The 25,600-nt window shown below is 43.7% G+C and overlaps 1 protein-coding gene and 1 long non-coding RNA gene across 4 annotated transcripts in view; one reads left to right on the top strand and one right to left on the bottom strand.

The window, feature by feature from the left end:
* Positions 1 to 1,980, bottom strand: part of RBM47 (RNA binding motif protein 47) — a 176,562-nt gene extending 174,582 nt beyond the window's left edge. Inside the window, exons 1-2 of one of the 3 annotated variants that reach the window (XM_061421195.1) lie at positions 1,845 to 1,980; positions 1,536 to 1,692 (exon numbers count right to left, since the gene is read on the bottom strand). The gene's annotated coding sequence lies outside the window, so the exon portion shown is untranslated. The remainder of the gene's footprint in view (positions 1 to 1,535; positions 1,693 to 1,844) is intronic. The other 2 variants (XM_061421194.1, XM_061421193.1) reach the window with 2 other exon arrangements.
* Positions 1 to 25,132, top strand: LOC133250005 (uncharacterized). Its single transcript, XR_009737209.1, has 3 exons — positions 1 to 1,401; positions 20,129 to 20,204; positions 22,138 to 25,132. It is a non-coding gene; the product is annotated as an uncharacterized LOC133250005 (long non-coding RNA).
* Positions 25,133 to 25,600: the final 468 nt, after the last annotated feature.

The raw sequence follows: 25,600 nt of genomic DNA on the forward strand, positions 1-25,600 counted from the left end.
CCTCCTTACCACTCACTGTGAGATGCCTGTCATAAAAGTTTTCTCAATCACACTTTAATAATCTGAGTCTAAAAAGTCACCTGTGCCTCTGGACAGCCCAATCATATGCTTTCAAGAGCGGGGGAGAAAATTGCTTATTGTATGGAAGAGGTTTCATCACCAGAGGAAACGATGGGGCTGACTGTATATAATTTTCTGCTTTTCCAGAAGCTGATGCTTTTAAAATCTTATTATAAATTATTTCTTTCCCATTAAATATGCCAGAGTCCGAAGGCGGACGGTAGAATAAGGGGAGATAAGGTCGAAAGAGAGCAAAACAAAATTTCAAAATCTGGACCCACAGGTAAGATTAAGGGACAGTAGTTAGAAAGATTGCCAAAAACGACCTTACCTTTGTGATGTATTTGCAGTCGCCCACTTCTGAAATTAACACCATTCAGAGCGCGGTAGCGACTGACACAGCTAGGAAGTAACCTACAACATCTTCTCGGCCTCCCTCTTTTTAATGTAAAACCAAAATAAGGAGTGTCCAGCGACTCCCTACCGCGCCGCTTAAAGCCACAGATCGTTTCAGGCTTCACTCCCAGGCTCTGGGAATTCCAGTTTATCAGAATCTCTTAACCTTGGAAACCCGCAGGAGAGAAACTCTCTCCGAGGACAACTCCCCGAGCCCCAACTTCTCACTGTCCCAAACTGCACATTCCAAAGTGAGAAGCCGGCGCGATAACCAGAAGGCAGTTCTCTCGGGGCTAAATTCCTGGCGGGAGCGAGAATTCGAAAGCGCGGCGAGTTCCCCTGGCAGAGCGGCGCCGGACCCGCACCCGGGGGAGACCGGCGGCCCCGGGAGCCCTGCGTGCGTCCGGCGCTGCGCGCGGGGAGCGCTCGAGCCTCGGCTCCGGCTCTTCCCTGTTCCCTCCTCCCGCTTCTGCCCTCCCCCATCCGAGGCCGTTCGCCTCACAGTAGCAAGGTTGTCTCTCGTCTACTCCCTTCCCTTAAACTCACCAAACCAGATTTTTACTCCCAACACCGGCAACTTCCCGTAAATCTGCTCTGAAATTTTATCCTGCTCGCTGAGCCTCCGCTGGCTGAAGGCCAGTGCAACATTCCTGTTGTTTTAGGAGCGCAGATACCTTTGCTGAAGGTTGGGGATAAAAACAAAACAAAACAAATCTGCCTTGATGGGGAAGAGACGTGGGGACTTCACCACACAGACTTGTCGCTCCCCGCTCAAAAAGTCACATCCATTTTAGACAGCCAAGAAATAGCCCCAGCAGTGGCACCTGCTCCACCTGAGGACATCTGCCCGAAATCAGACGTCTGGCCCCCCGCTTTGGGCGGTTGAGGGAAACCAAGCAGAACCACGTTTGAGGAATAAGGAACCAGCTGTTGAATCACGAGCCGGTCGGTACACCCCACCCCCGTCCTCCCCCCACCCCACCCCCCGCCCAGTAAAGAAGTCGTGTAACCAGGTAGGATCACAGCGAGCTCGGCGGCGGGCCTGGAGGAAGGGGGGGACCTCCCGAGAGTGTCCTTACCTGAGGCAGAACAGCTCGGACGGGCACGGGAAGGAGCGTCACGCGGACCAAGCCCTGACCTTTGCCGGGGCCTTCACAGCAGGGCCTGGGGCCTGGGCGCTGCTGGTTCAGAAGTGGCTCATTTTAATACGCTGTGACCTAAAGTTACAGCTGGTTTCTAGAAAGGGTACAAAAAAAACCACTGCATTTTAAAACAGCAGCCAAGCTCTCCCTTAACCTCGGCCCGATCCTCTGGGGAGCCGGTTCTAACCCCCATCCCAGCCCCATCCCCAAGAAATCCGCAATCTGTGCCCCACCCCTTCGCATTACCTGTTTATACAAGAGTTAAGGAGCCTCACGCATTTCAATAGAGCGCTAAGCCTGTTTGTAGGCGCGTAATCGGCCAACAGGAATCGAATTCTGTGACTAAACAAACTAGAAGAGGAAGCAGGCACCACCAGGAACCTAAAACGGAGTTGTGATTTCGGGTTGCAGTGTCATTCAACTGAGGGGAGGAAAAAAAAGTGCTACTTCTCATTGGGCTGCTTTAGTGAAGAGATAGTTAAAATCTTTTTTTTTTTATTTGCGGGTTAAATGAGTTAATACATACAAAAAGGTTAGAACAGTGCTTGGTACACTGTGTTAGTTGCCACTAATGCCACTGTTTTTTAAAATTATTATTATTTGTACTATAGCTTTTTTCCTGAAGAGGTGGGGTCGTGATCAGAGAAGTGGGGTCTTGAGCCAACACTGCCACTCTGTAGTTGTAAAGCCATGAGCCAGTTTCTTTCTTTTTTTCTTTTTTTTTTAAACCTCTCCCAGGGTCCCTATCCGGAAAATTCTAACAGTGAAATTTCTGCAGTTTACATTCATTGAATATAATGAAAATAAAGGTCCTGTAAAAATAGTGTTTAAGTGATCTCCATCTCACTTAAAAGTTGCCAGATGGACAAGATACATGAAAATAAGTTGACCTGTACACTCCATGAAGTTCTCTGACAGCGAGGAAACTCAGGATCTAGCCATCTACCACAGATGTGTGCTTCATTCGAATTCGGATTTAGGCACCTAATTTGCTGTCTGACACCGGGAGAGTTACTTATCCTATCCAATGCTGGACAAATAATGGTTATTACCATTTGAATATCAGTGTGAAACTGGGGGAAATAATTTTTAAGCTCTTCATAAATATTTGAAAGTAATTATTGACAGTAAGCATGTGCAGTGCTGATGCCCTTTTTTCTCCACTTAACTTCACTCTTAAGGAAATCATAGCCCGTTTACCCAAATGAGGCCTTTAGTACTTTGCGGTGCACCTTAACCCACCTCGTTTTGCCCTACAGCACCATCCTATGCAGCACTTCATTCCTGTTTTGCAGATTGAAGGCACTGAGGTCAGCTAGAGCACGTTTTCCCTGAGTGATGAGGCCGAGATAGTTCTCAGCTCCAGTTAAATCTAAAAGCATAGTTTGCCACCTTTTGGAAAAATGATTCCTTCAAACCAGCCAAGAATTCTGAAACATTTTAAATCTCTTTGATTTTTTATCTTCCCTGTGGTGCAAGACTTAACAGATCAACTAAATGTTTTCTGAGTTTTAGATTCATTCCTTGTTACTATATGAAGATCCGGCACTGTGACCCCTTCAGGGTTCCCTCACCGTATCTAAGATGCCGGATACAGACAAGCGTTCCACAGCCTCAAGACAACTTAAAAACTCTGACTCCACATAGCTCAGATTTTTCTTTTCCGTAAGTATGAGAATTGTTACCTTGAGAGCCTCACAGTGTCAGGGACCTTCTGAGTTAAAGAATTCAAGAGGGGACATTCTCAGGCTCACAGATTTTCCCACTTCTTTTTCCAGGCTTTTCCATAGGAAGCAATGGGCCAAACCAGGGGAATAATGGCTAGGAATAATCAAGTAAGTTTGAAAGTGTGGAGGTCAGTGACTGCAGGTGAACTGGAGCTGGAATTAGGGAAGATGGCCCTTGAGGAAGCCCAGCTCCCCGGAAGCAAGTCCTTATGACAGCCCTCAGTGGTTCACTTTCTCTCAAACGAAGCCTGGCACTGCTCCTTCTTTCTCACTTTTGTACATTGCCACCTATTAAGTGGATATTATTCCTATTCCTAACTACTTCCCAGTGCTGTCCCTAGGAACATAGAGAAAATAAAACATTTTAAGTGACAGTCTATGGCAAAAGAAATATGAATGTTTGTTACTACTTCTTTGTGGCTGACCTTGATGTCTGTTCCTCATCTTTACTATTATTATCATTATCATCATCATTATTTTAATTCTCAGGCAAATCCCATGATCTTGGGGCATTTGAGTTCTGTAGACCCTTGCCTTTTGCTTTCTGTTTTCTCCTTTTCCTTCTGCCTAAAAGGCAGAGGGCTAGAATGAATGCCAATAGCATGGAAATTGTTTCCCCATAGTTCTAAGTTTGAATCTCAATTTTACCTCTTAGTTATGTGCTGCTGGGTAAATTGCTTAGCTGCTCTTGAGCTTCAGTTTGTGGTGGTTGTTTAGTCACTAAGTCATGTCTGACTCTGCAACTCCATGGAGAGCTTCAGTTACTTCATTTATAAAATAATACCCCTCCCTCTCTGGATTTGTATAAGAGTTAAATGAAAGGTGAAGTCTCATTATGATTACTGGCACATAGTAGATACTCCCAGAAGTGGTATTGCCTTTGGTACCTGGAAAAAACCTACTCCATGGCTCACAAAGAATTGTCTTTCATATGTTTAAGATAAAATAACACTATTCCCAAGACACCCTCATTAATAGGAGCAATCCTCCTACATTTGTAAAGAACCACAGTATAGGACTTCCCTGGTGGTACAGTGGATAGGAATCCACCTGCCAATGTAGTGGACACAGGTTCCATCCGTGGTCCAGGAAGATTCCATTTGCCTTGGAGCAACTAAACCTGCGAGCTGCAACTACTGAAGCCCATATGCCTAGAGCTTTTGCTCTGCAACAAGGGCCACTGCCATGAGAAGCCTGAGTAGCCTCACCTTCTCACAACAAAGAGTAGCCTCTGCTAGCTGCAATTAGAGAAAGCCCAAACATCAAGGAAGACCCAGCACAACCAAAAATAAATAAATAAAAAAAATTTTTTTAAATCACAGTATAATAGTAACAACGAATCTAACATACACTTTCCAACAGTGATGTCATCTTTGGTCATGAAAACTGTATAAGGTATGTATGCTGCTGCTGCTGCTGCTAAGTGGCTTCAGTCGTGTCCTACTCTGTGCGACCGCGTAGACAGCAGCCCACCAGGCTCCCCCGTCCCTGGGATTCTCCAGGCTAGTGGGTTGCCATTTCCTTCTCCAATGCGTGAAAGTGGAAAGTGAAAGTGAAGTCGCTCAGTCGTATCTGATTCTTAGCGACCCCATGGACTGCAGCCGACCAGGCTCCTCCATCCATGGGATTTTCCAGGCAAGGGTACTGGAGTGGGGTGCCGAGTAAAGCACAAATAATTTGCATCACTCCATTGCTCAGATTAGGAAACTGAGGTTATCACGAGTTGTTCCAGGTGCTAGTAAGTAGCAGAGTCAAGGTTTTTTGCTTTGGGTTTCTTTTTAAAACTTCTTTTCACTATTTCCTATAGCTAAAACTATGATTACTCTATTTCTGTATCCAGTTAAGGAACAAGATCAAGGAGTTCCAAACAATTATTTTATCTCCCACTTGTGGGGAGAAATCTAGGAAATTCTAGCCAGAGTTTCGGGACACTTCTCACCTTGGAGGCATGGAAACCCACAAAGAACCCCATCAAAGACCCCTATGAGAGTGAGGCACGCTGAGTCTATGCAATAGCTTCCAATTCTATGAGAGATAGAAGAGCAGCAAGATAAAGAGCTCGGGCTTGATGTCAATAAGACCAAACTTTGCATCTTGGCAATTGTGGGGAACAAGTTACCTAACTCTCTGAGCCTCAGTTTATGGTTGATGGCAACACCTAACTGTGGAGTCATCATGAGGATTAAAAGAGGCAATACACATAAAAACACAGTGCTCGGGACTTCCCTAGCAGTCCAGGGTTATAACTCCTAAATTCCACTGAAGAAGGTGCAGGCTCAATTCCTGGTCAGGGAACTAAGATCCCACATGCCATGAAGTGTGTCCAAAAATTAAAAAAAAAAAAAAAAGCATAGTGCTGGACACAGTCAAAGTTTTCAACACATTAGTTGTTTTTTTTAAAGACCAAAGACCATGCACTAAAATGGTACATGTTAGGCCTAAATCAGGCATGTAATAAATGCAAAGAGCTTAGAATGATGCCCAGAAGATTATAGCCCAGTAATTGCTTTATAACTGTTTGCTGTTATTACTGTTATAATTATTTCCCTATATAACAACTCTTTGTAACAGTGGTTATATGATAAGCAGTTGACTCTCTCTGTCTCTCTGTCTCTCTGTCTCTCTCTCTCTCTCCATATATATATATATATATATATATATTTTTTTTTTTTTTTTTTTTTTCTGTTGCACCAGGTCTTAGCTGAGGCATGTGGAATCTAGTTCCCCAAACAGAGATTGGAGTCTTAGTCACTGGACCACCAGAGAAGTCCTCAAGCAGTTGACTTTTATGGGGAGGGAGCCTCTAATGTTTATTTCTTATGGGAGCTGAGATCATAAAGTGAAAAAGGCAAATATCTTCTCAATGGACTTACTTTCTACCAGTTTCCCTTGTTCCACTTAATTTTACCTGAAATAGAAAATGTATTAGTAGATGGGATAAAATCACCAATCAAACTTACTGTTGAGCTTGATTGGATATTTTGCCCAACAGAAATTATTTTAAAAAGTAACCCTCTGATGTGGCTTCCCTCATAGATCAGTTGGTAAAGAATCCGCCTGCAACACAGGAGGGTTCTAAATTATCAACCCTCTGGTAACTTAGAACATGCAACTCAACCCAGAGAGACCTCTCACCCCCCATTTCCAGTTTCTCATTTCCTCATATGGTGGCCACTAGCTACTCAGTTGTGTCCAACTCTATGTGACCCCTGGGATTGCAGCCTGCCAGGCTCCTCTGTCCATGGGGATTCTCCAGGCAAGAATACTGGAGTGGGTTGCCATGCCCTTCTACAGGGGATCTTTCCAACCCAGGGATCAAACCCAGGTCTCTTGCATTCCAGGCAGATTCTTTACCGTCTGAGCCACCAGGGAAGCCCTAGCTACTCATAGAAGCCTTTTTTAATGAATCTTTTATTTTTAAATGTTTATATTAAATCCCCACTGGACCTAATATGTGCAAATTTAAGACATGTTATTTCTGGGCACACTTTAACCCAAAGAATTCAGCGCAGTGATTAATCCTAGAATGCAGTCAGCAGTCCATTGGGTCAAGGGATGAGGGAGGGCAGTGTGAATTCCGTCAAAAGGGCGTCTGGGTTTGTGGTTTCCATGCCACACCATAGGAGGGCCCCTAACTGAATTTTAAAAATGCACTGAGTTCACAGAAAAGGGAATTAAGTATAGCAGGGGTTCACTTCGAACATTAATCTCAGAAGCCAAATCCTTCATTTTGAGAAAGGCCTTCAATACAAGGAGTCCCTTGACCTCCGTACTTCCTGCACAAATAGCTCTGCCAAAGCCCGTCTGCTTAGACTGCAGGCTTTCCCCGACTCACCCGCCTGCTGGGATGGAAGGAACCCTGATGGAAATTACAGGCCCTTAAAGGCCCACTCGAGACCAAAACATGGTTTTGTTAGAGCAACAAATGCTGTTAATTCCTTTATATCCCTTTAAGGCTTATGCCCCACCAGAGAAGGTCTCCAGATTTATTTTTATTTTATAGTGGAAAACAGCCTCACATAAGAAGCTCAATTATTTAGCAATAACTAATTAAAAATGATTGTCAACATAAAATTACTAACATTTATTAAGTGCTTCCCAGAGTTTTTGCTAGAAGCTGTGTTAAGCACGTCACACATATTAACTATTTAATCCTCACAACAACCCCAGGAGATAGGATAGAATGTTGTTATACCCATTTTATAGCTGAAGAGACCAATGCACTGGACAGGTGACAATGCTGAGGTCCCACAAATAGAAAGCATCAGAACTGAGTTTTAACCCAGGCAGTCTGGCTCCTGAGCCTGTGATCCTAACCACTATACTCTATGGTCTCAAAAAAGATTCTGTATTGTCTACAATTACATTATATATAAGTGTATATATCTATTAGCAGTAGTACCAGTGTAAAGACAGGGCCCGGCACACAGTAGGCGCTCAGAAAATGTTTGTTAAATGAATAAGTGAATGTGGATATACATTTGAATATTGTGATATCAGTTTGTAGAAGTGGGTGTCAAGGAAGATAGGGTTTAGCTCAGCGAGGATCTGAGCTTAGAGTCACACTGGAGATTGAACACAAAATAAGGTTTTAATTTGACACATTGTACAAGATGAGTATTTTACAGGACAGAATTCATTTCAGGTTTAGTCAAATTTACTGATCATAAAAAGCACATAAAATAATATGTGCTTTGCTTCTATTGTTTCTCTACTTAGAAGATCCTTGTATACACCTTCTATCCATCCAACACTGGTTTAAGCATAGTAGTTACAAATATGTGGAGCCAGATACCTAAGTCTGAATCTTGTCTCTCCTGCTTACCAACTGTGTAACTGTGGTCAAATAACCATCTAGGGGCCTTTAGGCATCTTACCAGTACCCTCAGCATTAGGATTATTGGAAATTTTCCATGTGCTACTACAAATAGGGTCCTGGGAAGACCACTAGAACATTATAAGCCCAATGTAGGTATTTCCTGTTAGGATTCATCATCCAACTGTCTACTTTTTGTTTTAAAAATGCAGTGCTTGGATGCAGTCTCAAAAATGACAGAATGATCTCTGTTTGTTTCCAAGGCAAATCATTCAATATCACAGTAATCCAAGTCTATGCCCTGACCAGTAATGCTGAAGAAGCTGAAGTTGAATGGTTCTATGAAGACCTATAAGACCTTCTAGAACTAACACCCAAAAAAGATGTCCTCTTCATTACAGGGGACTGCAATGCAAAAGTAGAAAGTCAAGAGATAACTGGAGTAACAGGCAAATTTGGCCTTGGAGTACAAAATGAAGTAAGTCAAAGGCTAACAGAGTTTTGCCAAGAGACCACACTGGTCATAGCAAACACCCTCTTCTGACAACACAAGAGACAGCTCTGTAGATGGATGTCTCTTGTACTCTGTGTACATGGATGTCACCAGATGGCCAACACCAAAATCAGATTGATTATATTCTTTGCAGCCAAAGATGGAGAAGCTCTATACAGTCAGCAAAAACAAGACAGGGAGTTGACTGTGGCTCAGATCATGAACTCCTTATGCCAAATTCAGACTTAAATTGAAGAAAGTAGAGAAAACCACTAGACCATTCAGGTATGACCTAAATCAAATCCCTTACGATTATACAGTAGAAGAGAAAAATAGATTCAAGGGATTAGATCTGATAAACTGCCTGAAGAACTATGGACAGAGGTTCATGACATTGTACAGGAGGCAGTGATCAAGACCATCCTTAATAAAAAGAAATGCAAAAAGACAAAATGGTTGTCTGAGGAGGCCTCACAAACAGCTGAGAAAAGAAGAGAAGCTAAAGGCAAAAAAGAAAAGTAAAGATAGATATACCCATTTGAATGCAGAGTTCCAAAGAATAGCAAGGACAGATAAGAGAGCCTTCCTCAGTGATCAATGCAGAGAAATAGAGGAAAACAATAGAATGAGAAAGACTAGATATCTCTTCAAGAAAATTAGAGATATCAAGGGAACATTTTATACAAAGATGAGCACAATAAACGACAGAAATGGTATGGACCTAACAGAAGCAGAAGATATTAAGAAGAGGTGGCAAGAATATACAGAAGAACTATATAAAAAAGATCTTCATGATCCAGATAACCACAATGGTGTGATCACTCACCTAGAGTCAGACATTCTGGAATGCTAAGTCAAGTGGGCCTTAGGAAGCATCAATACAAATAAAGCTAGTGGAGGTGATGGAATTCCAGTTGAGCTATTTCAAATCCTAAAAGATGATTCTGTGAAAGTGCTGCAGTCAATATGACAGCAAATCTGGAAAACGCAGCAGTGGCCACAGGACTGGAAAAGGTCAGTTTTCATTCTAAGCCCAAAGAAAGGCAATGAGGAACCAGAGATCAAATTGCCAACATCTGCTGGATCATTGAAAAAGCAAGAGAGTTCCAGAAAAACATCTATTTTTACTTTATTGACTATGCCAAAGCCTTTGACTGTGTGGATCACAACAACTGGAAAATTCTGAAAGAGATGTGAATACCAGACCACCTGACCTGCCTCTTGAGAAATCTGTATGCAGGTCAGGAAGCAACAGTTAGAACTGGACATGGAACAACAGACTGGTTCAACAGGAAAGGAGTACGTCAAGGCTGTATATTGTCACCCTGCTATTTAACTTATCATGAGTACATCATGTAAAATGCCGGGCTGGATGAAGCACAAGCTGCAATTAAGATTGCTGGGAGAAATATCAATAACCTCAGATATGCAGACGACACCACCCTTATGGCAGAAAGCAAAGAAGAACCAAAGAGCCTCTTGATGAAAGTGAAAGAGGAGTGAAAAAGTTGGCTTAACACTCAACATTCAGAAAACTAAGATCATGACATCCTGTCCCATCACTGTATGGCAAATAGATGGGGAAACAGTGGAAACAGTGGCTGACTTTATTTTGGGGGCTCCAAAATCACTGCAGACCAGTGATTAGGTTGCAATGACCAACCTAGACAGCATATTAAAAAGCAGAGACTAGTTTACCAACAAAGCTCCATCTAGTCAAAGCTCTGGTTTTTCCAGTAGTCATGTATGGATGTGAGAGTTGGACTATAAAGAAAGCTGAGCGCCAAAGAATTGATGCTTTTGAACTGTGGTGTTGGAGAAGACTCTTGAGAGTCCCTTGGACTGCAAGGAGATCCAGCCAGTCTATCCTAAAGAAATCAGTCCTGAATATTCATTGGAAGGACTGACGCTGAAGCTGAAGCTCCAATACTTTGGCCACCTGATGCGAAGAATTGACTCATTTGAAAAGACCCTGATACTGGGAAAGACTGAAGGTGGGACGAGGTGTCGGCAGAGGATGAGATGGTTGGATGGCATCACAGTCTCAGTGGACACGAGTTTGCGTAATCTCTGGGAGTTGCTGATGGACAGGGAGGCCTGGCGTGCTGCAATCCTTGGGGTTGCAAAGAGTTGGACACGACTGAGCAACTAAACTGAACCAATATTTATCGAGCATCTACCATGTGTCAGGTTCTGTATATCATGCTAAATATAGAAAAATAAATGAGATACAGTCCCTATTTTCAAGGAATTTGGGTTCTATGGCAACAGGTAAGAGACATCCAATGGCCTTACAGTATATGAGCCCAAGAAGTTCATGGCAGTTTAACTTTACCTTAAAGAGTCCACCTAGGAGAGATGATGTCAGAACTGAGAAGTCTGAAGTTTGCTTAGGAGCTGGCCAAGTAAAGAAGGCGGAGAGGTATATTTCTGTTTCCCCAGAACAAGAGAGATGGTGGATTCAGGGATGTGAGACAAGGAGCTCTCTATAGCTAGAGGGTTAGATGGCAGTAGTGTAAGATGAAATTGAGAGACAGAGCAGTTCCTGAGAATCATCTGATATGCTAAGGAGTTTCAGAAGGGCTTTGAATAGGGGGTGCAGAGATCAGATTGGCAAACCTGTGAGAGGCCATAGTAGAGGCAAAGTAGATGGAGAAGAGGGGATTAAGGATATATTTAGAAGGTAAGAGTCATGGGGCTTAGTGACTGATCAGATATTGAGGATGAAATAGGAGACACAAAAAGGTTTGGAGTAGAGACACTCACTCATTCCAGAAACATTTGTTGAACATCTACCATGTGCCAAACACTGTTCTAGAACTTGGGAAAGCAGCAGTGAACCAAACAGGCACAACCAAATATTGTCCTCATGGAGTTTACATTCTCACCGGGAGAGACAGACAAAAATAAATATGAAAATAAATAAAAATATACAGCAGGTTTAATGATGGTAAGTACTATGAGGAAAAATAAAGCAGGAAAGCAGGGAAAGGAATAGAAGAGTAAAGCAAGAAAGGAATATAAAGCTGAGGTAGGTTGCAATATTTCAAAGGTGGTCAGAGAAGGCCTCTCTGAAAAGGTGACATTGAGAGGGATGAAGATGGTGAGGGACAGAGCAACTGAAATGCCCAGAGGCAGTGTACTCCAGGCAGAGCAAGAGCCAGTGGTGGTTTAGTCACTCAGACACCTCCGACTCTTTGTGACCCCATGGACTGTAGCCTTCCAGGCTCCTCTGACCATGGGATTTTCCAGGCAAGAATACTGAGTGGGTTGTTGTTTCCTTCTCCGGGGGATCTTCCTACCCGAGGATCAAACCTGGGTCTCCTGCACTGCAGACGGATTCTTTACCAACTGAGCCAGAATGTGGATCAATTTGAGAACATCTGGAGGGCTGGTACAGCTGGAATGGAGAGATGGAAGGAGGAAATGATAGGAAATGAGTTAGGAATATAATGGGGCCACGAGACCTCCCAGAGTGTTGAGAGGACAAGAGGAGGACAAGAGACAGGATCTCTATCCCAACCGAGGGAGAAGAGTCCATGGAGAAGGCCAAGGAGAAAGTGTCTGCCCAGGGAAAAATGAGATTCAAGAAAGAAGGCATGTTCATGAAGTCAAGTGAGGCAAGGGTTAAATGAAATAATGATGGAAAACTATCATTTTGTTTGGCAACCAGGAGATAACTGGTGACCTTGACAAGGGTGCTTTCAGTGGAGTGGTAAAGCTGGGTGGTAAAGGAGTGTAGATAGCAGGTGTGGATAACCCTCTCAGATAACTGGTCTTGAAATGAAGAACAGGGATAGGATAATAGCCAGAGGATCAAAGGAAAACTTGCTTTTTGAGAGGAGAAAGGTCTCAGAATATCTATAAGCTGAAGACAAAAACTAGTCAGATGGGACTGGGTATCCTAGACACACAGGACAAGTCATTCATTCATTCATTTGCTCAACAAATATTTATTGAGGACTTGTTGTTGTTCAGTTTCTCAGTTGTGTCCGACTCTTTGCGACCCCATGGACTGCAGCACGCCAGGAGTTAAGCACGGGATATACACAGATGAATAGAACACACAGTCCATTTCCTCACTGGCAAGACAGATACATATATAACTATATACAGTACAAAGTGAGGAAGGCAATAGAGAGAGATGTAAAATGCCAGGAGAAACCCATTAATTCTGCCTGTGTGGAAAGAGGGGGAAAGTGAAGGAAACTTCTCAGAGGTGGAATTAAAAATTAAAAAATGAAGGGTAGTAGGCATTCTAGTCAGGAGAAGGTCACAAACAACAGCAAGATGGGAAGAGGTGGTGAAAGCATTTAACCCCCCGTGTGACCAAAGCCTAGGGGGTGGTGAAGTAGCAAAATCTGCAGATGGTGAGGTGAGTTGGGGCCAGATGGTTCAGAGACTTAAATGGAAAAATGGTCCTTATGCTTATGGGTGACAAGATATTGAGCAGGAAAATGACATGATTACAGGTGTGTTTTAAGCACAACACAGAGGATGGATTGAAGAGGGAAGGATTTGGGATCAGAGAAACTGGGTGTGAAGATACTGCAATGGTTCAGGTAAGAGACAACAAGGTCCATAGGGCAGTGGCAGTTTAAGAGATGATGCATGCGGTAAATACTGTGAATTATCTCATTCCACTCTCCTTCCAGTGTACCTTCTTGAAAGGCTGAAAAGCTAAAACCCTCATTTCCCAGACCCCTTGCAGTTAAAGTTCCAAATGCAATGTGAGTTCTGACAAACATCCATTTTGTGGAAGATTTGTTAAAACTGAGGAAGGGGCAGGTTTCTGGCTGCTTCTGCTGTTTCTTCCAGCCAGCACAGTCATAAACACATGTTCCTGTGGCATCACCCCATGGGCTGCTAGCCTTGTGGGTAGAGCACAGGGCACAGGCACAGGCACTATTTTTGCTGGTGTGGATCTAGCAGACAAAACATGCCTTTGTTGCGAACATGGCGGAACAGCTTTCTGATCCCAGAAAGTGGTGTGTCCCAGAACTCAGTAGTTCTAGTGGTAGTTTTCTGACTCCTCACCTTCCTGATTGTGGCAATGCAGCAGCTCCCCTGACAGGCTGGTTCTGGCAGTGTTACTGTGGAAGGCTGACCTCCAGGTCCAGTGGGATGCCTGCTCTTCCAATCACCGTATAAGGACTTGATTGCATATATTAAAGGGCTTCCCTGGTGGCTTAGACAGTAAAAATCTGCCTGCAACGCAGGAGATCCAGGTTCCATCCCTGGGTCAGGAAGATACCCTGGAGAAGGGAATGGCTACCAGCGAGAATGATTTCTATTTACTGCAGTTGAACACTCCCTGATTTGTTGAGTAAATAGAACCGAGAGAATTTGATGTCAACTGAATGCAGAAAGGAAGAAGGATGGGGGTGGTAGTCAGAAAAAGAGAGGAGGCAACTGCTTCCAAGATTTCTAGCTTCTTGTGGCCATCCATCAAAATAGGGATTCACAGAGAGAACTGGAGACTTGTGGATAGGAGAGTGGGGCATCTCATGAGTTGTCAGGAACCAGTTCTCTGCAGCATCTAGCTGTGGGGCAGGCAGTTGAAGCTAGGTCATTACTGACTAATAGGGGAGCAGAAGGAGACTTGGTTCCAGAAAGTAAGTTTTTATTGTGATGCATCATTGACTTACACTTTCCAGTTCAATTATTGAATGGAAGAGTCAAATGAAATAACAATGGCAGCTGCTGCTGCTGCTAAGTCACTTCAGTTGTGTCCGACTCTGTGCGACCCCATAGACGGAAGCCCACCAGGCTCCCCCGTCCCTGGGATTCTCCAGGCAAGAACACTGGAGTGGGTTGCCATTTCCTTCTCCAATGCATGACAGTGAAAAGTGAAAGTGAAGTCGCTCAGTCGTGTCCGACTCTTAGTGACCCCATGGACTGCAGCCCACCAGGCTCCTCAGTCCATGGGGCTTTCCAGGCAAGAGTACTGGAGTGGGGTGCCGTTGCCTTCTCCGAACAATGGCAGAGTTAGTGAAATTTATACACACTTACCTGTCTGTTCCCAGGGACATTTCCCCCCTCATATCTTACTATTCAGAAAGCTATCATTCTGATAGTATCTCCTTTTTTTAACTTTGGTTACAATAGTGCGTTTTTTTTTTTTCTTTTTAGAATAAGATGCTAGTCTAACAGCATGTTTCTTTCAGGCCCTAAGTGACACAGTGGTGCTCAAATAAAATGACATTTTAATTTCAGCCTATTGCTTTCGTGATGACAACCTGTCTGTGGGCTAGTGACTCGTCATATGACTCCTCCTCTCAAAAATAGTGTTTCACAAAACGGATGACCAACAAGGACTTACTGTATAGCACATGGAACTCTACTCAATGTTGTATGTCAGCCTGGGTTAGATAGGGGTTTAGGAAGAGAATGGATACATATATATGTATGGCTGAGTCCCTTTGCTGTTCACCTGAAACCATCACAACATTGTTAATTGGCTATATCCCAACACAAAATAAAAAGTTTAAAGTGTGAAAAAATATTTAAAAAAAGATATTGTTTCACTGTGGAGGTTATAGTAAACATGGACAAGTAGTAAGTGTTCCTTTTTCTTTATTCTTATTTACTTTTTTTTTTTTTTTTATCATCTAATTCCATTTATTATCAGTACAGTGACCATGTTCCTAAGGTTGTGGGTAGTAGGAAGGTAAACAAACCTCAGTTCAGCTTCCTTAACTCTTTGGACAAATAATAACCTGACACTGCAACTTGAGATGGGAGCATGTGCTTTCTGATTTTATAATAAAATTCTGGTATTTACAAAATTGTCATTAAGTGTGTACCTAATGAAATTGGACATGAGGATTGGAGGAGGTAGAAGTAGAAACGTTTGCAATCTGTTGTAAAGATTAGCACCTATTTTTTTAAAAAACAAGACTCTCGTTAAGATTTCAAGACACATTTGAATATGCTTTTATTGTAGCATTGATGACATTTGGTTATAGTTAATTAAATGCAAATATCTCTGTTCAACTGGCTTATGAGCCCGTCCTGCGAGTGCAGAAACTATCTTGTTGAGCTATGTTTTTCCCCTATTCCAACTAGAGGTCCACATGGTGGGCACTCAAGGAATGCTTGATGAGTGATGGAAGGAAGTTTCTAAACAGGAGGTCAAGGGACACTGTTTTAATACTGGCTTGAACTGAAGCTTGGCTTCAGTTTCCTCAGCTATGAAATGAGTTTCCAGGTCGTAAGTTCTGTTATTTCCTTGAAGGGCTTCTTAACCATAAAATTTCTTGATCTCTAATGGAAAAGGATAAAGAATCTCCTTCCTAAAATGTTTGAAGTATCACTGACTAATGGGTTCAGTTTGGTTGCGCCCTCGGCAGAGCCATGGATTGCATAACCTCTAGAGTTCTCTTTGGATTCTGGGTGGTGGGATCCTATTAACTCTCCTCTCCTTTGAGATCTGGGTCAGAATTACTGGGCATGGAGCCCCTTCCAGAAACAATTTAGCTACTGAATTGTTTCTATTTTCCTCTTGTTTACCATCAGAATATTTCCCCTTTCCATGGGGATTTTCTAAAAAGGTCACACAGCCACCTCAGAAAACCATCCTCTTGTTGAATGACAATGATAGCCTCTTTCTCTGGTTGGCAACCAGAAGCGACCGCTGTCTGATTTAGGCAGAAAGAAAGGGTTAGGACACTTAGTTGGCCAAGGCCAGAGGGAAAGTCCAGCCTCTGGTGATGACATAGAGACTGTGGCAAATGTCTCCATGCAAGTGACGATTAAGCAAAGTTCCACCAAGGCCTTGCTAGAGCAGCCCAGGGGGAGGGGGCATCTTCTGGGACCTTCTCTGGGCTTTTAGAGGAGACCCCAAATACTTCAGTGTCCTGCCAGTACCACCTTTGCAGTCCAGTTTCAACATGCATACACAAAATAATCTAGTGCCCTTTGGAAACAAGGATAATCCGGCTGTAAGTGCAGTTAATAGCTCTGGGTAGAGCTATGAGTATAAACCAACCTACACTCCATCCATCAAACACTTCCTGAGTACCTGCTATGTGCCGGACCCTGCACTAGGCATTGGCCTCAGCATGGTGCATGAAATCAGAGACCACAGACAGATGGTCTGGTTAAGTAAGCATGCACAATTATAATAGCACAAGGGCCCTGCCTTGCCTTAGGCCCTGCCCTTCATTGCCTTCAAGAGCAATGAATTCGACCCTGTGAGTGCTGCCGACTTGTCCACCCGGTCTGATGGCAGGTCCAGGATCTGGGTGCTGCTTTGCCTTCCCATCTCACAACCTCTCCTGCTTCTGTGGCACTTGGCTCATCTGACCATAGCACTCGGCTCCCCACCTCCCTCAGTGACTCCCATCCCCTGTTGAGTAAAGATCCAACCCCTTAGCAAGGCATTCTCTTTCTTTTCTTCTATCTTTCTTTCTGTTTGCTCTTGGTCTCCACTGTGGTGCATAGGCTCTTCGACACTGCATGGGCTTTTCTCCAGTTACAGTGACCGGGGGCTACACTCTCGCTGTAGTGCAGGGCTTCCCATTGCGGTGGCTGCTCTTGTGGAGCGTGGGCCCTAGGGCGCACACAAGTCCTGACTCCCACTTTCTTTTTCAACTCTACCTCTTGCCCCTTCACTAATGGTCCATAATTCATGGACCACTGAGATTTTCACGTCTCAATGCCTTTCATGTCTCAGGGGACATGTACCTGTCCACACTGAAAATTGCTGCAAACACCTGTACCTCTAGTTCTGTGGCTCTTCTTTGGCTGTGGGAGCACCCTAGGCAGGGCAAGCCAGAAGTAGAAGTGTTCCTGGAAACAGCTCCTCCTACTCCAGCTTCTTTGCTCTTTAGTTGAGATAATTCTGAGCCACATGTTGTGTTACACTGACTCTCAGGGTTGTCCAAAGGAGTTGAACTCCAATTACCCACAATGGTAACTGTCTCGATAACACACCCTCCTTCCATTCCGGCTGCATCCCCCATTCTTCTACAGCTGTTTTCTGGGGTCATCTCCCAAACTAACTATTGCATTCAAGTCACTGTCTCGGAACCTACTTCTGCAGGGATCCAAACCACACAATTTCTCCTTTCTTCTCCACTTTGGCCCTTATGCCACATGTCTCCAGTTGGTTGAGCTCCTCATTCTTGAAGTTCTGTCAGACAGTCACCTCTGTGATGCCCTTTCATCTACCACACTCCACCATCCAGCGTGAGGGCCTCTTTCCCCTGAGGTCCTTGGCCCTTTACACAGACTTCTCTTACAATGTGCAGCAACATGGCGGTAACTACGTTTAGGTGTATCTGCCTTTGCCCACTAGGGACTATAACTTACACATCTTGTCAACTCAGGCCCTAGCAGAGTGCCTGGTATGGAGTAGATGCCCAATACATATTTGATGGAAGAATACGTGAGCCTTCTGCTGTGGCTTCCTGGTTATAATTCCCGGGTACACAGGAAGAAGCTGGAAGCCATGTTCCTGACCTGCACTTCTGGACCAAGAGGAACTCTTCCACGTCTCGAGAGGTGGTTAGGAAACCTTTCCTTGCGCTTCTTGTGGGACTGACTCTGATTGTGATCTTATTGCAAAAATAATAGTAATAATAATAATAGAGTCTTCCACTTCAGGGCAAGTCGCCAAGCAGACTTACCCAGTCATTAGGAATCCAAGGAATAAATTCCAAAAGTGTGAAAAACCAGTGAGCAGAGACCTGAGGGCTGGTGGAATGGCCATAGGAAAATGGCTGCAGATAAGCCTGAGGCAACTCAAAGATGCCATCCATCTTTAAGCAAGCGGGTTATCTTTGTAGTTTTTACCACGGGGTGAAAACCAGCTTTGTAGTAAGCTGTGGGCTGAGTAAATAGCCCAGAAGAAGATGTAATCTTGCAGAGGAATCCAAGACTTTTGATTGAGCAGGCAGCTGGTCTTTAGGGAAGGCTGGTTTCAGCTGAATTTCAGCAATCCTTGGCCTGCAGTGTTATTTTAAAATCTCACTGCCAAGGAAGACCTGTCCCTCTGGACTAGCAGGGATTAGATCGAAGGTGCGGGCTGATACCCCACAGTGTTCAACTTCAAACAAACAAAGAGGAACACAAATTCCAGATCCATGAGAAGGAAAGTTGGTCTTCCCTGCTGAGTAGAAATGGAAATGAACTAAGCCGCTTGCAGTGTAAGAAATGGGAGTTGGCACAGGAAAATGACCCCAAGTTCTACCATGTTGCTAGTGGAACTCAGGAGCGAACCAAGGAGGATTTGAAGAGGGGCAGTAAGGCCCTGAGGAGGCAAGGGAAGAAAGAATATGAGCATTATTTAAGGGCTGTTATGTGCCAGGCAAGTTTTGTTTGCTTTTCAATAGCTCAGCCATGTCCGACTCTTTGTGGCCCCATCGACTATAGCCTGCCAGGCTCCTCTGTCTACGGGATTTCCTAGGCAAGAACACTGGAGTGAGTTGCCATTTCCTTCTCCAGGGGATCTTTCCAACCCAGGGATCAAACTCGAGTCTCCCACATTGCAGGTGGATTCCTTACTGCTGAGCAACCAGGGAAGCCAGACAAGTAGCACTTATTTATTTCTTCTCCTGGCCCTTAGAGCCATGAACAGCCATGAACAAATGGAAAAAATAGAATCCCAGAGAGGTCAAATGATTCACCCAAGGGGTAAGGGATGAAATTTAGGTTCAAGTGACAAGATGAGTTTGAAAAGAATTCAAACCAAGTTCAAAACACAAGATGACCATCACTCTTTAGGTGATATGCTCAGGACTCAAAATTCAAAACTGGGCATATGTGTTTTTCTCCTCTGTGCATTTATTCATTCACTGCCTTTGGGTGCCCTGTGAGGTAGGCACTGTGACTGTGGGAGAAAGGAGGAGGAAAGGATCTTTAGAGGATCAAGTTTAAAGAGGCCTCACTCCTGGAACATCTCCAAATTTGGGTTTAGCAATATATTTGGCTTGGATAGGAAGGAAGGGAGAAAGGAGGGGAGGGAGGGAGGGAGGGAGGCAGGGAGAAAGAGGGAGAGAGGCTGCAAGCATGGAATTTAAATTTTCATACTTCCTAATGTTAGTTATGACCATAGGGACACACTGAAATACCACGGGATTGGCAAGTACTGCCCTACTTTCAATTCTGCCCAAAGCAGGAAGGCTTAGGTAAGTCACGAGAAAGCCTCTTGTTACCACCCTAAGACCAGAACAAAAGCGCTGGGAGGAGACTCCCGTCCTGACAGCATGATTTCCAAAGAAGCTGTGCTGATCTTATGACTGTGATGTCTCGAGTGTCACAATTGTGTAACTAGCTGATATTTTAAATGATCATCAAACCAAGTACATAGGATTATGAAGATAATGTACATTAGTTTTAGTAAAAGAGTAGAGGAGAGATAATACTCATTGAAGAGCAAAGAGAAGAAGAAAGAAACCAGGACTGGGATCCTGACCTGTGGCTTCTAGCTCTCGCTCCTTCGCTGGTTTGAACTTCCTGTGCTAACTGACTTTTCTCTGCTTTCATCAAGGAGCTGTGCTAGATGACGTGGAAGACAGCTTCTAGCTCCAAAGATCTAAGGGAACATTTGGAGATGTTGAAAGATGGTAGGCATCTGAGTGTAATTTGGAGCTATTTGGCTATGAGTCAGAAACAAATCCAGGGACTATTTTTATTGCTCTTTACTTCAGATTCCCTAATTTGGGTTCTACTAAATGAGACAGACAGAAAAGGAGGGAGGGAGAGACACAGAAATAGAGGGGAGAGAGAAAGGGAGGAGAACTATGAAGAGATAAAGGGAGGAGTTCCTAGCAACTCAGTGTTTAGGACTTTGTGTTTTAACTGCTGAGGGCCAGGGTTCAATCCCTGGTTGGGGAACTAAGATCCCAGAAGCCCCATGGCCAAAAACAAGGGGGAAAAAAAAAGAGGTAAAGAGGAAAAAAGTAAAATAACAAATAAAAAACAACAAGTACATTTTTAACGAGTTGAATAACGAAGCTAGGCACTTTTACTAGACTAAAGCTGTTCTTTGACTGGCAATGTCAGTCTGTGGAAAGAACACAGACAAGTTCTGAATCCAAAGCCCTACATTTGAGTCATAGCTTTATCACTTATGGCTTAAACAACCCTGAGTAAATCTCTTATTTTTTTGAGCCTCAATTTCCTCATGTAGAAAAGGAGAATAATGATAACAATAGTAGTAATAGCCACTATTTATTGAATATTTTATGTATCAAGTACTGAACTAGGCTCTTTGTATTATATCTCCAAATCCACCCACAACTGTATAAATTGGGTATTATTATCACCATTTTATAGGTAAGGACATCGGGACTAACCGAATCTAAGGGCAAAGCTGGGATTCTGACCCAATTTAGTAAAACTCTGAAGCTTATTCTCTTATCTACAGTCCTACACTTCCCCGAAGGACAATAACATATATCAAATAAATTACTATTTTAAAAGATACTTTGTGAATGGAAATGTGGAAGTATTCTTGTTGTTGTCAGTCACTCAGTCCTGTCCAACTCTTTGTGACCCGAATGGACTGCAGCATGCCAGGCTTCCCTGTCCTTCACTCTCTCTCAGAGTTTGCTCAAACTTATGTCCAGTGAGTCAATGATGCCATCCAACCATCTCATCCTCTGTCACCCTCTTTTCCTCTGGCCCTCAATCTTTCCCAGCATCAGTATCTTTTCCAATGAGTCAGTCATGTAGAAGTATTCTACACAATAGTCATTATCAATACAACAATGATAATGCAATAGTAAGAACAATAATATCAGTGAATTTTTAAATGTTCGTAATCAAAGTGAGTATCCAATAGGAATGCATATGATTTTATTTGAATGTCTAATTAAACAGCAACTAGATGATGTCTCCAAGTTAATCAGACTCTAAGAGCTTCCCTCATCAGGTTTCATCACTGAATGCCTAAGCTTCTGGGTTCAGAAAAAAATCTGCAGAGTAGACATGTTATTTGAGAAATGGAGCAGAGAAGATACAGAGCAAAGTGAAACCTCTTTGTGTTGTGCAGTTTTATCACTGAAAGTGCCATCTGGCCAAGCAGATCAGAAAATAACCAGAGATCACCAGCTGGTAAATTTTACCTTTAAAAAAAAACAAGCAAAAGACTCAGTACTATCTATCAGTGCTGTAATCCCGGACTGTCATCAGTAAAATAGGTGGCAAACTGTCCCTATGAGTCATCAAGGCCAACAAAGACTCTCTCTGGCCTTTTAGAACTGGACCGTGTGAGCTTGAAATTGAACCTTAGTGCAAAGGAACGGTGCATAGCTCCTTTAAAAGAGGATGTGGGAAACCAGATGACTCAAGCAGGTGGCACGGTTGACCTAAGAGTCTCGTTTCCACTCAAGTGTCAATGTCTGTCTGAGGAACCCTCCTCCCTACCTGCTAATTTGATTTCTTCAGTTCCCTTTAAAAATCCTGGCACCTTTCAAACCTGTTAGAGACAGATATAGAATGTTAAATGTGAAGCAGACCTTAGATTTCATCTGGTCAAATATTCTCATTTCACAGGTGAGAAGACAAAGGCTCAGAGAGGTAACACCTGAAGGCCCCAAAGCATGTCAGCAACACCAGAAGATCACCGATCTTCAGCTTTCCAGACGGTGTTTTCCCAGTATCTGCTGCTGCCTCAGCCATCCCTCATCCTTCAGTGCTCCCACACTGCCTGTGACACGTACACACTCAAATATCACTCATGTATGCACTAAGGTCTCCAGGAAGATAATAATCCCAGAGTGTTATTCACAGGAAGTGGACAGCACTTCCTTTATGCACTTTATACATATGAATGCATTAATCCTTACAATAACCCTGGAGGTAGCTACTACTATTATCCCTACACAGACATGAATTTGAGCAAGCTCCGGAAGTTGGTGATGGACAGGGAGGCCTGGCGTGCTGCAGTCCATGCAAAAAGTCTTATACGACTGAGCTACTGAACTGAACTGAACGGTTGCACAGTATTGTAAATGGGCTTCCCTTGTAGGTCAGTTGATAAAGAATCCGCCCGCAATGCAGGAGACCAGGGTTCGGTCCCTGGGCTGGGAAGATCCCCTGGAGAAGGAAATGGCAACCCAGTCTAGTATTCTTGCCTAGAAAATTCCATGAACAAAGGAACTTGGCAGGCTACAGTCCATGGAGTCATAAGAGTCGAATACGACTGAGTGACTAAACCAAAACCCAACCTGATGCCACTCAATTGTACATTTTAAAATGGTTAAAATGGTACATTTTATAATATATATATTTTACCCCCAAAAAAGGTTCTAAAGGCCTTTTGGCAGAGTGACAGAGAATACTGGGGCAGTGTTTTCCAAGACTACAAGAAGCATATTTAGGTCTGGAACCTAAGCATCTTATTATAACTCAGTAAACATTTATTGTCACCTGTTATATCTAAGGTTCTATGCAAGTTATATCAGGGTATATAAAAATAATAAAGCCATAGTTTTCATTCTCAAAGAATAACTGGGAGGCAGCTTGGTTAATGAAAACACAAAGTCAAGAGAAGGAGCTGGTAATTCCTTAGAGATCCAGTGGGGTTAAGACTGTGTTCTCACGCCAAGGGCCCAGGTTCAATCCCTGGTTGGGGAACTAAGATCCACAAACCGCATAGCAAGGACAAAAAAAAAAAAAAAAAGGAGCTGCTTTTTGTTGAACCATGACATTCTTAACACAGCCCCAGCAGCTGGCCTATAGTAGGAGTTTAATCAATGTCAGCTATTATTTTAACTATTATTTGACTCTTTTGAGACTTATTTTCCTCTTCGGTAAAACTGTTGTTTAGTTGCTAAGTTTTTTCTGACTCTTCTGCGACCCCACGGACTGTAGCCCACCAGGCTCCTCTGTCCATGGGATTTCCCAGGCAAGAATACCGGAGTGGGTCACCATTTCCTTTTCCAGGGGATCTTCCCAGCCCAGGGACTGAACCTTCATGTCTTACATTGCAGGCAGATTCTCTACCACTGAGCCACCTGGGAAGCCAGGTAAACCAGAGGCTTGAATTAGATAATCCGCAGACTATAACAGGAACAGGGATGGTCTTCTCTCTGTTCTGTAGGTGAGTAAAGCAAGGCAGGACATTCTAGAATGACTGTTCTCACAGAATGAGAAAGTAGAAGCCTGGGCGACGATGTGTGGGCTTCGTTTTGAAGTAACAGGCTTATGAGTTCTTCTGTGCCTGGGGCCACATGATCAGTGGTGCTGGAGTTGCCTTGTCCTGGCTCTCATAACTGCTGAGCCAGTTGTTAAACTTTCAAGGGCCTCCCTGGTGGCTCAGTGGTAAAGAATCTGCCTGCAATGCAGGATATGTGGCAGGAGCCATGAGTTCGATCCCTGGGTCAGGAAGAGCCCCTGGAGAAGGAAATGGGAACCCAGTCCAGTATTCTTGCCTGGGAAATCCCATGAACAGAGGAGCCTGGTGGGCTACTGTCCATGAGGTTGCAAAGAGTTGGACACGACTTAGTGACTAGACAACAACAACAAGTTGTTTAACAGCCACTATTAAAATTCCATGGCAGCTATGTATGCTATGACAGTTCTCAGCCATGTCTGACTCTTTGTGACCCCATGGACTGTGGCCTGCCAAGCTCCTCTGTCCATGGAATTCTCCAGGCAAGAAGACTGCCGTGGGTGGCCATCTCCCCCTCCAAGAGACCTTTCTGACCCAGGGATTGAACCTGGGTCTCCTGCACTGCAGGCGGATTCTTTCCCATCTGAGCCAACAGGGAAGCCACCAGGGAAATTGCATGACGTGAACTTACAATTCAATAAATTCCATTTAAAATGAAGTGACAAATACTCAACACATCATTTCCTAATGATTTCTTTACTTTGGCCATTATCTCTGTTTTTTAAGTTATTTACATCAACTGCATCTGAATGGTGGGAAGGGTAAAGAACAGCTGTGCTACTGTGCATTCATCTTTTCCCAAGTCCTCGTTCAGTGATGTCAGCTGAGTAGCCTGACACCTGTCAAGGTAGGAGTATTTAACACTGTAGATATCCGCAAACACAACAAATCAGTCTTCAACCTCTCCCAAGGCTGGTTGTTAAACATTTACCAGTGCACCCCTGGCTTGAACCAACATATGCATTTGGACTCTCTTGAAAGGACCAACTATTGCTCTCAGACAGAAGAGCATAGTTATCATCTGACTGCATGTAACTCAGGGACACATGAAGAAACAGACTATTAGACGTGGCCCTCTTCTCCTCTGTCTCCTTAAGCAAAATAAAATAAATAATTCTGAGTGTCTGGCCCACAGCCAAGGAGCTCTCGTGTTCGATTCTTCATCCCTTGCTTACAAGAGCTAATTACAGTGAGGGGTGTGCAAAGCAACAGTGCTTTGTGTTCCAAGTGAAATAATGGCTTAGTCACCCCTGAGAGTATGAAGGCCCTGTACTTCTCCTCAGTGCAGTGAACACAAATCCCAATCTGATGGCATGTGACTTTTTCTTTTCCTAAATGAATCAGACTTTGTGAATAGAAATGTAGCCTTCCTCCGCCCACTCTGGCACAGCCAAGCCAGTTAGCATATTTTCTGTTTTTCTAGTTGAATTGACTCAGCGATAGTTGTAGGAGCCTGTTGGTTCACATGTTCAGTTTTGATACTGTCACTGAGAAATGAAATCCTTACTTTGCAAACTCACTGATTACATAGCATAAATTTGATTTTGTTTTTGTGTAGAGAAAACCCACTCCCAAGATAGAGAACTGAGACCTGGGCTCAGAAAGGGAATCTTTTCTCTCCAGGTTTCTGGGGCAAAATTCGATCAGTGAGCCAACCTGTTGGAGGTTTCAGTGCTTCCTTTTCTGTGGACCCAGGACATTGCAGGGTGGGTTTGAGCTGCTTACCAGGCCATGCCTGGACATATGTTAGGGCCTAAAATGTACAGGCGTCAAGACCCGAAATGTTGACCAACACTGGTGCTCCCTAAACTGTATCAGCTACAGCTGATTCAAAATAAGTGT

This window comes from Bos javanicus, chromosome 6, assembly GCF_032452875.1.
Source record: "Bos javanicus breed banteng chromosome 6, ARS-OSU_banteng_1.0, whole genome shotgun sequence".
NCBI classification, from domain to species: Eukaryota; Metazoa; Chordata; class Mammalia; order Artiodactyla; family Bovidae; genus Bos; species Bos javanicus.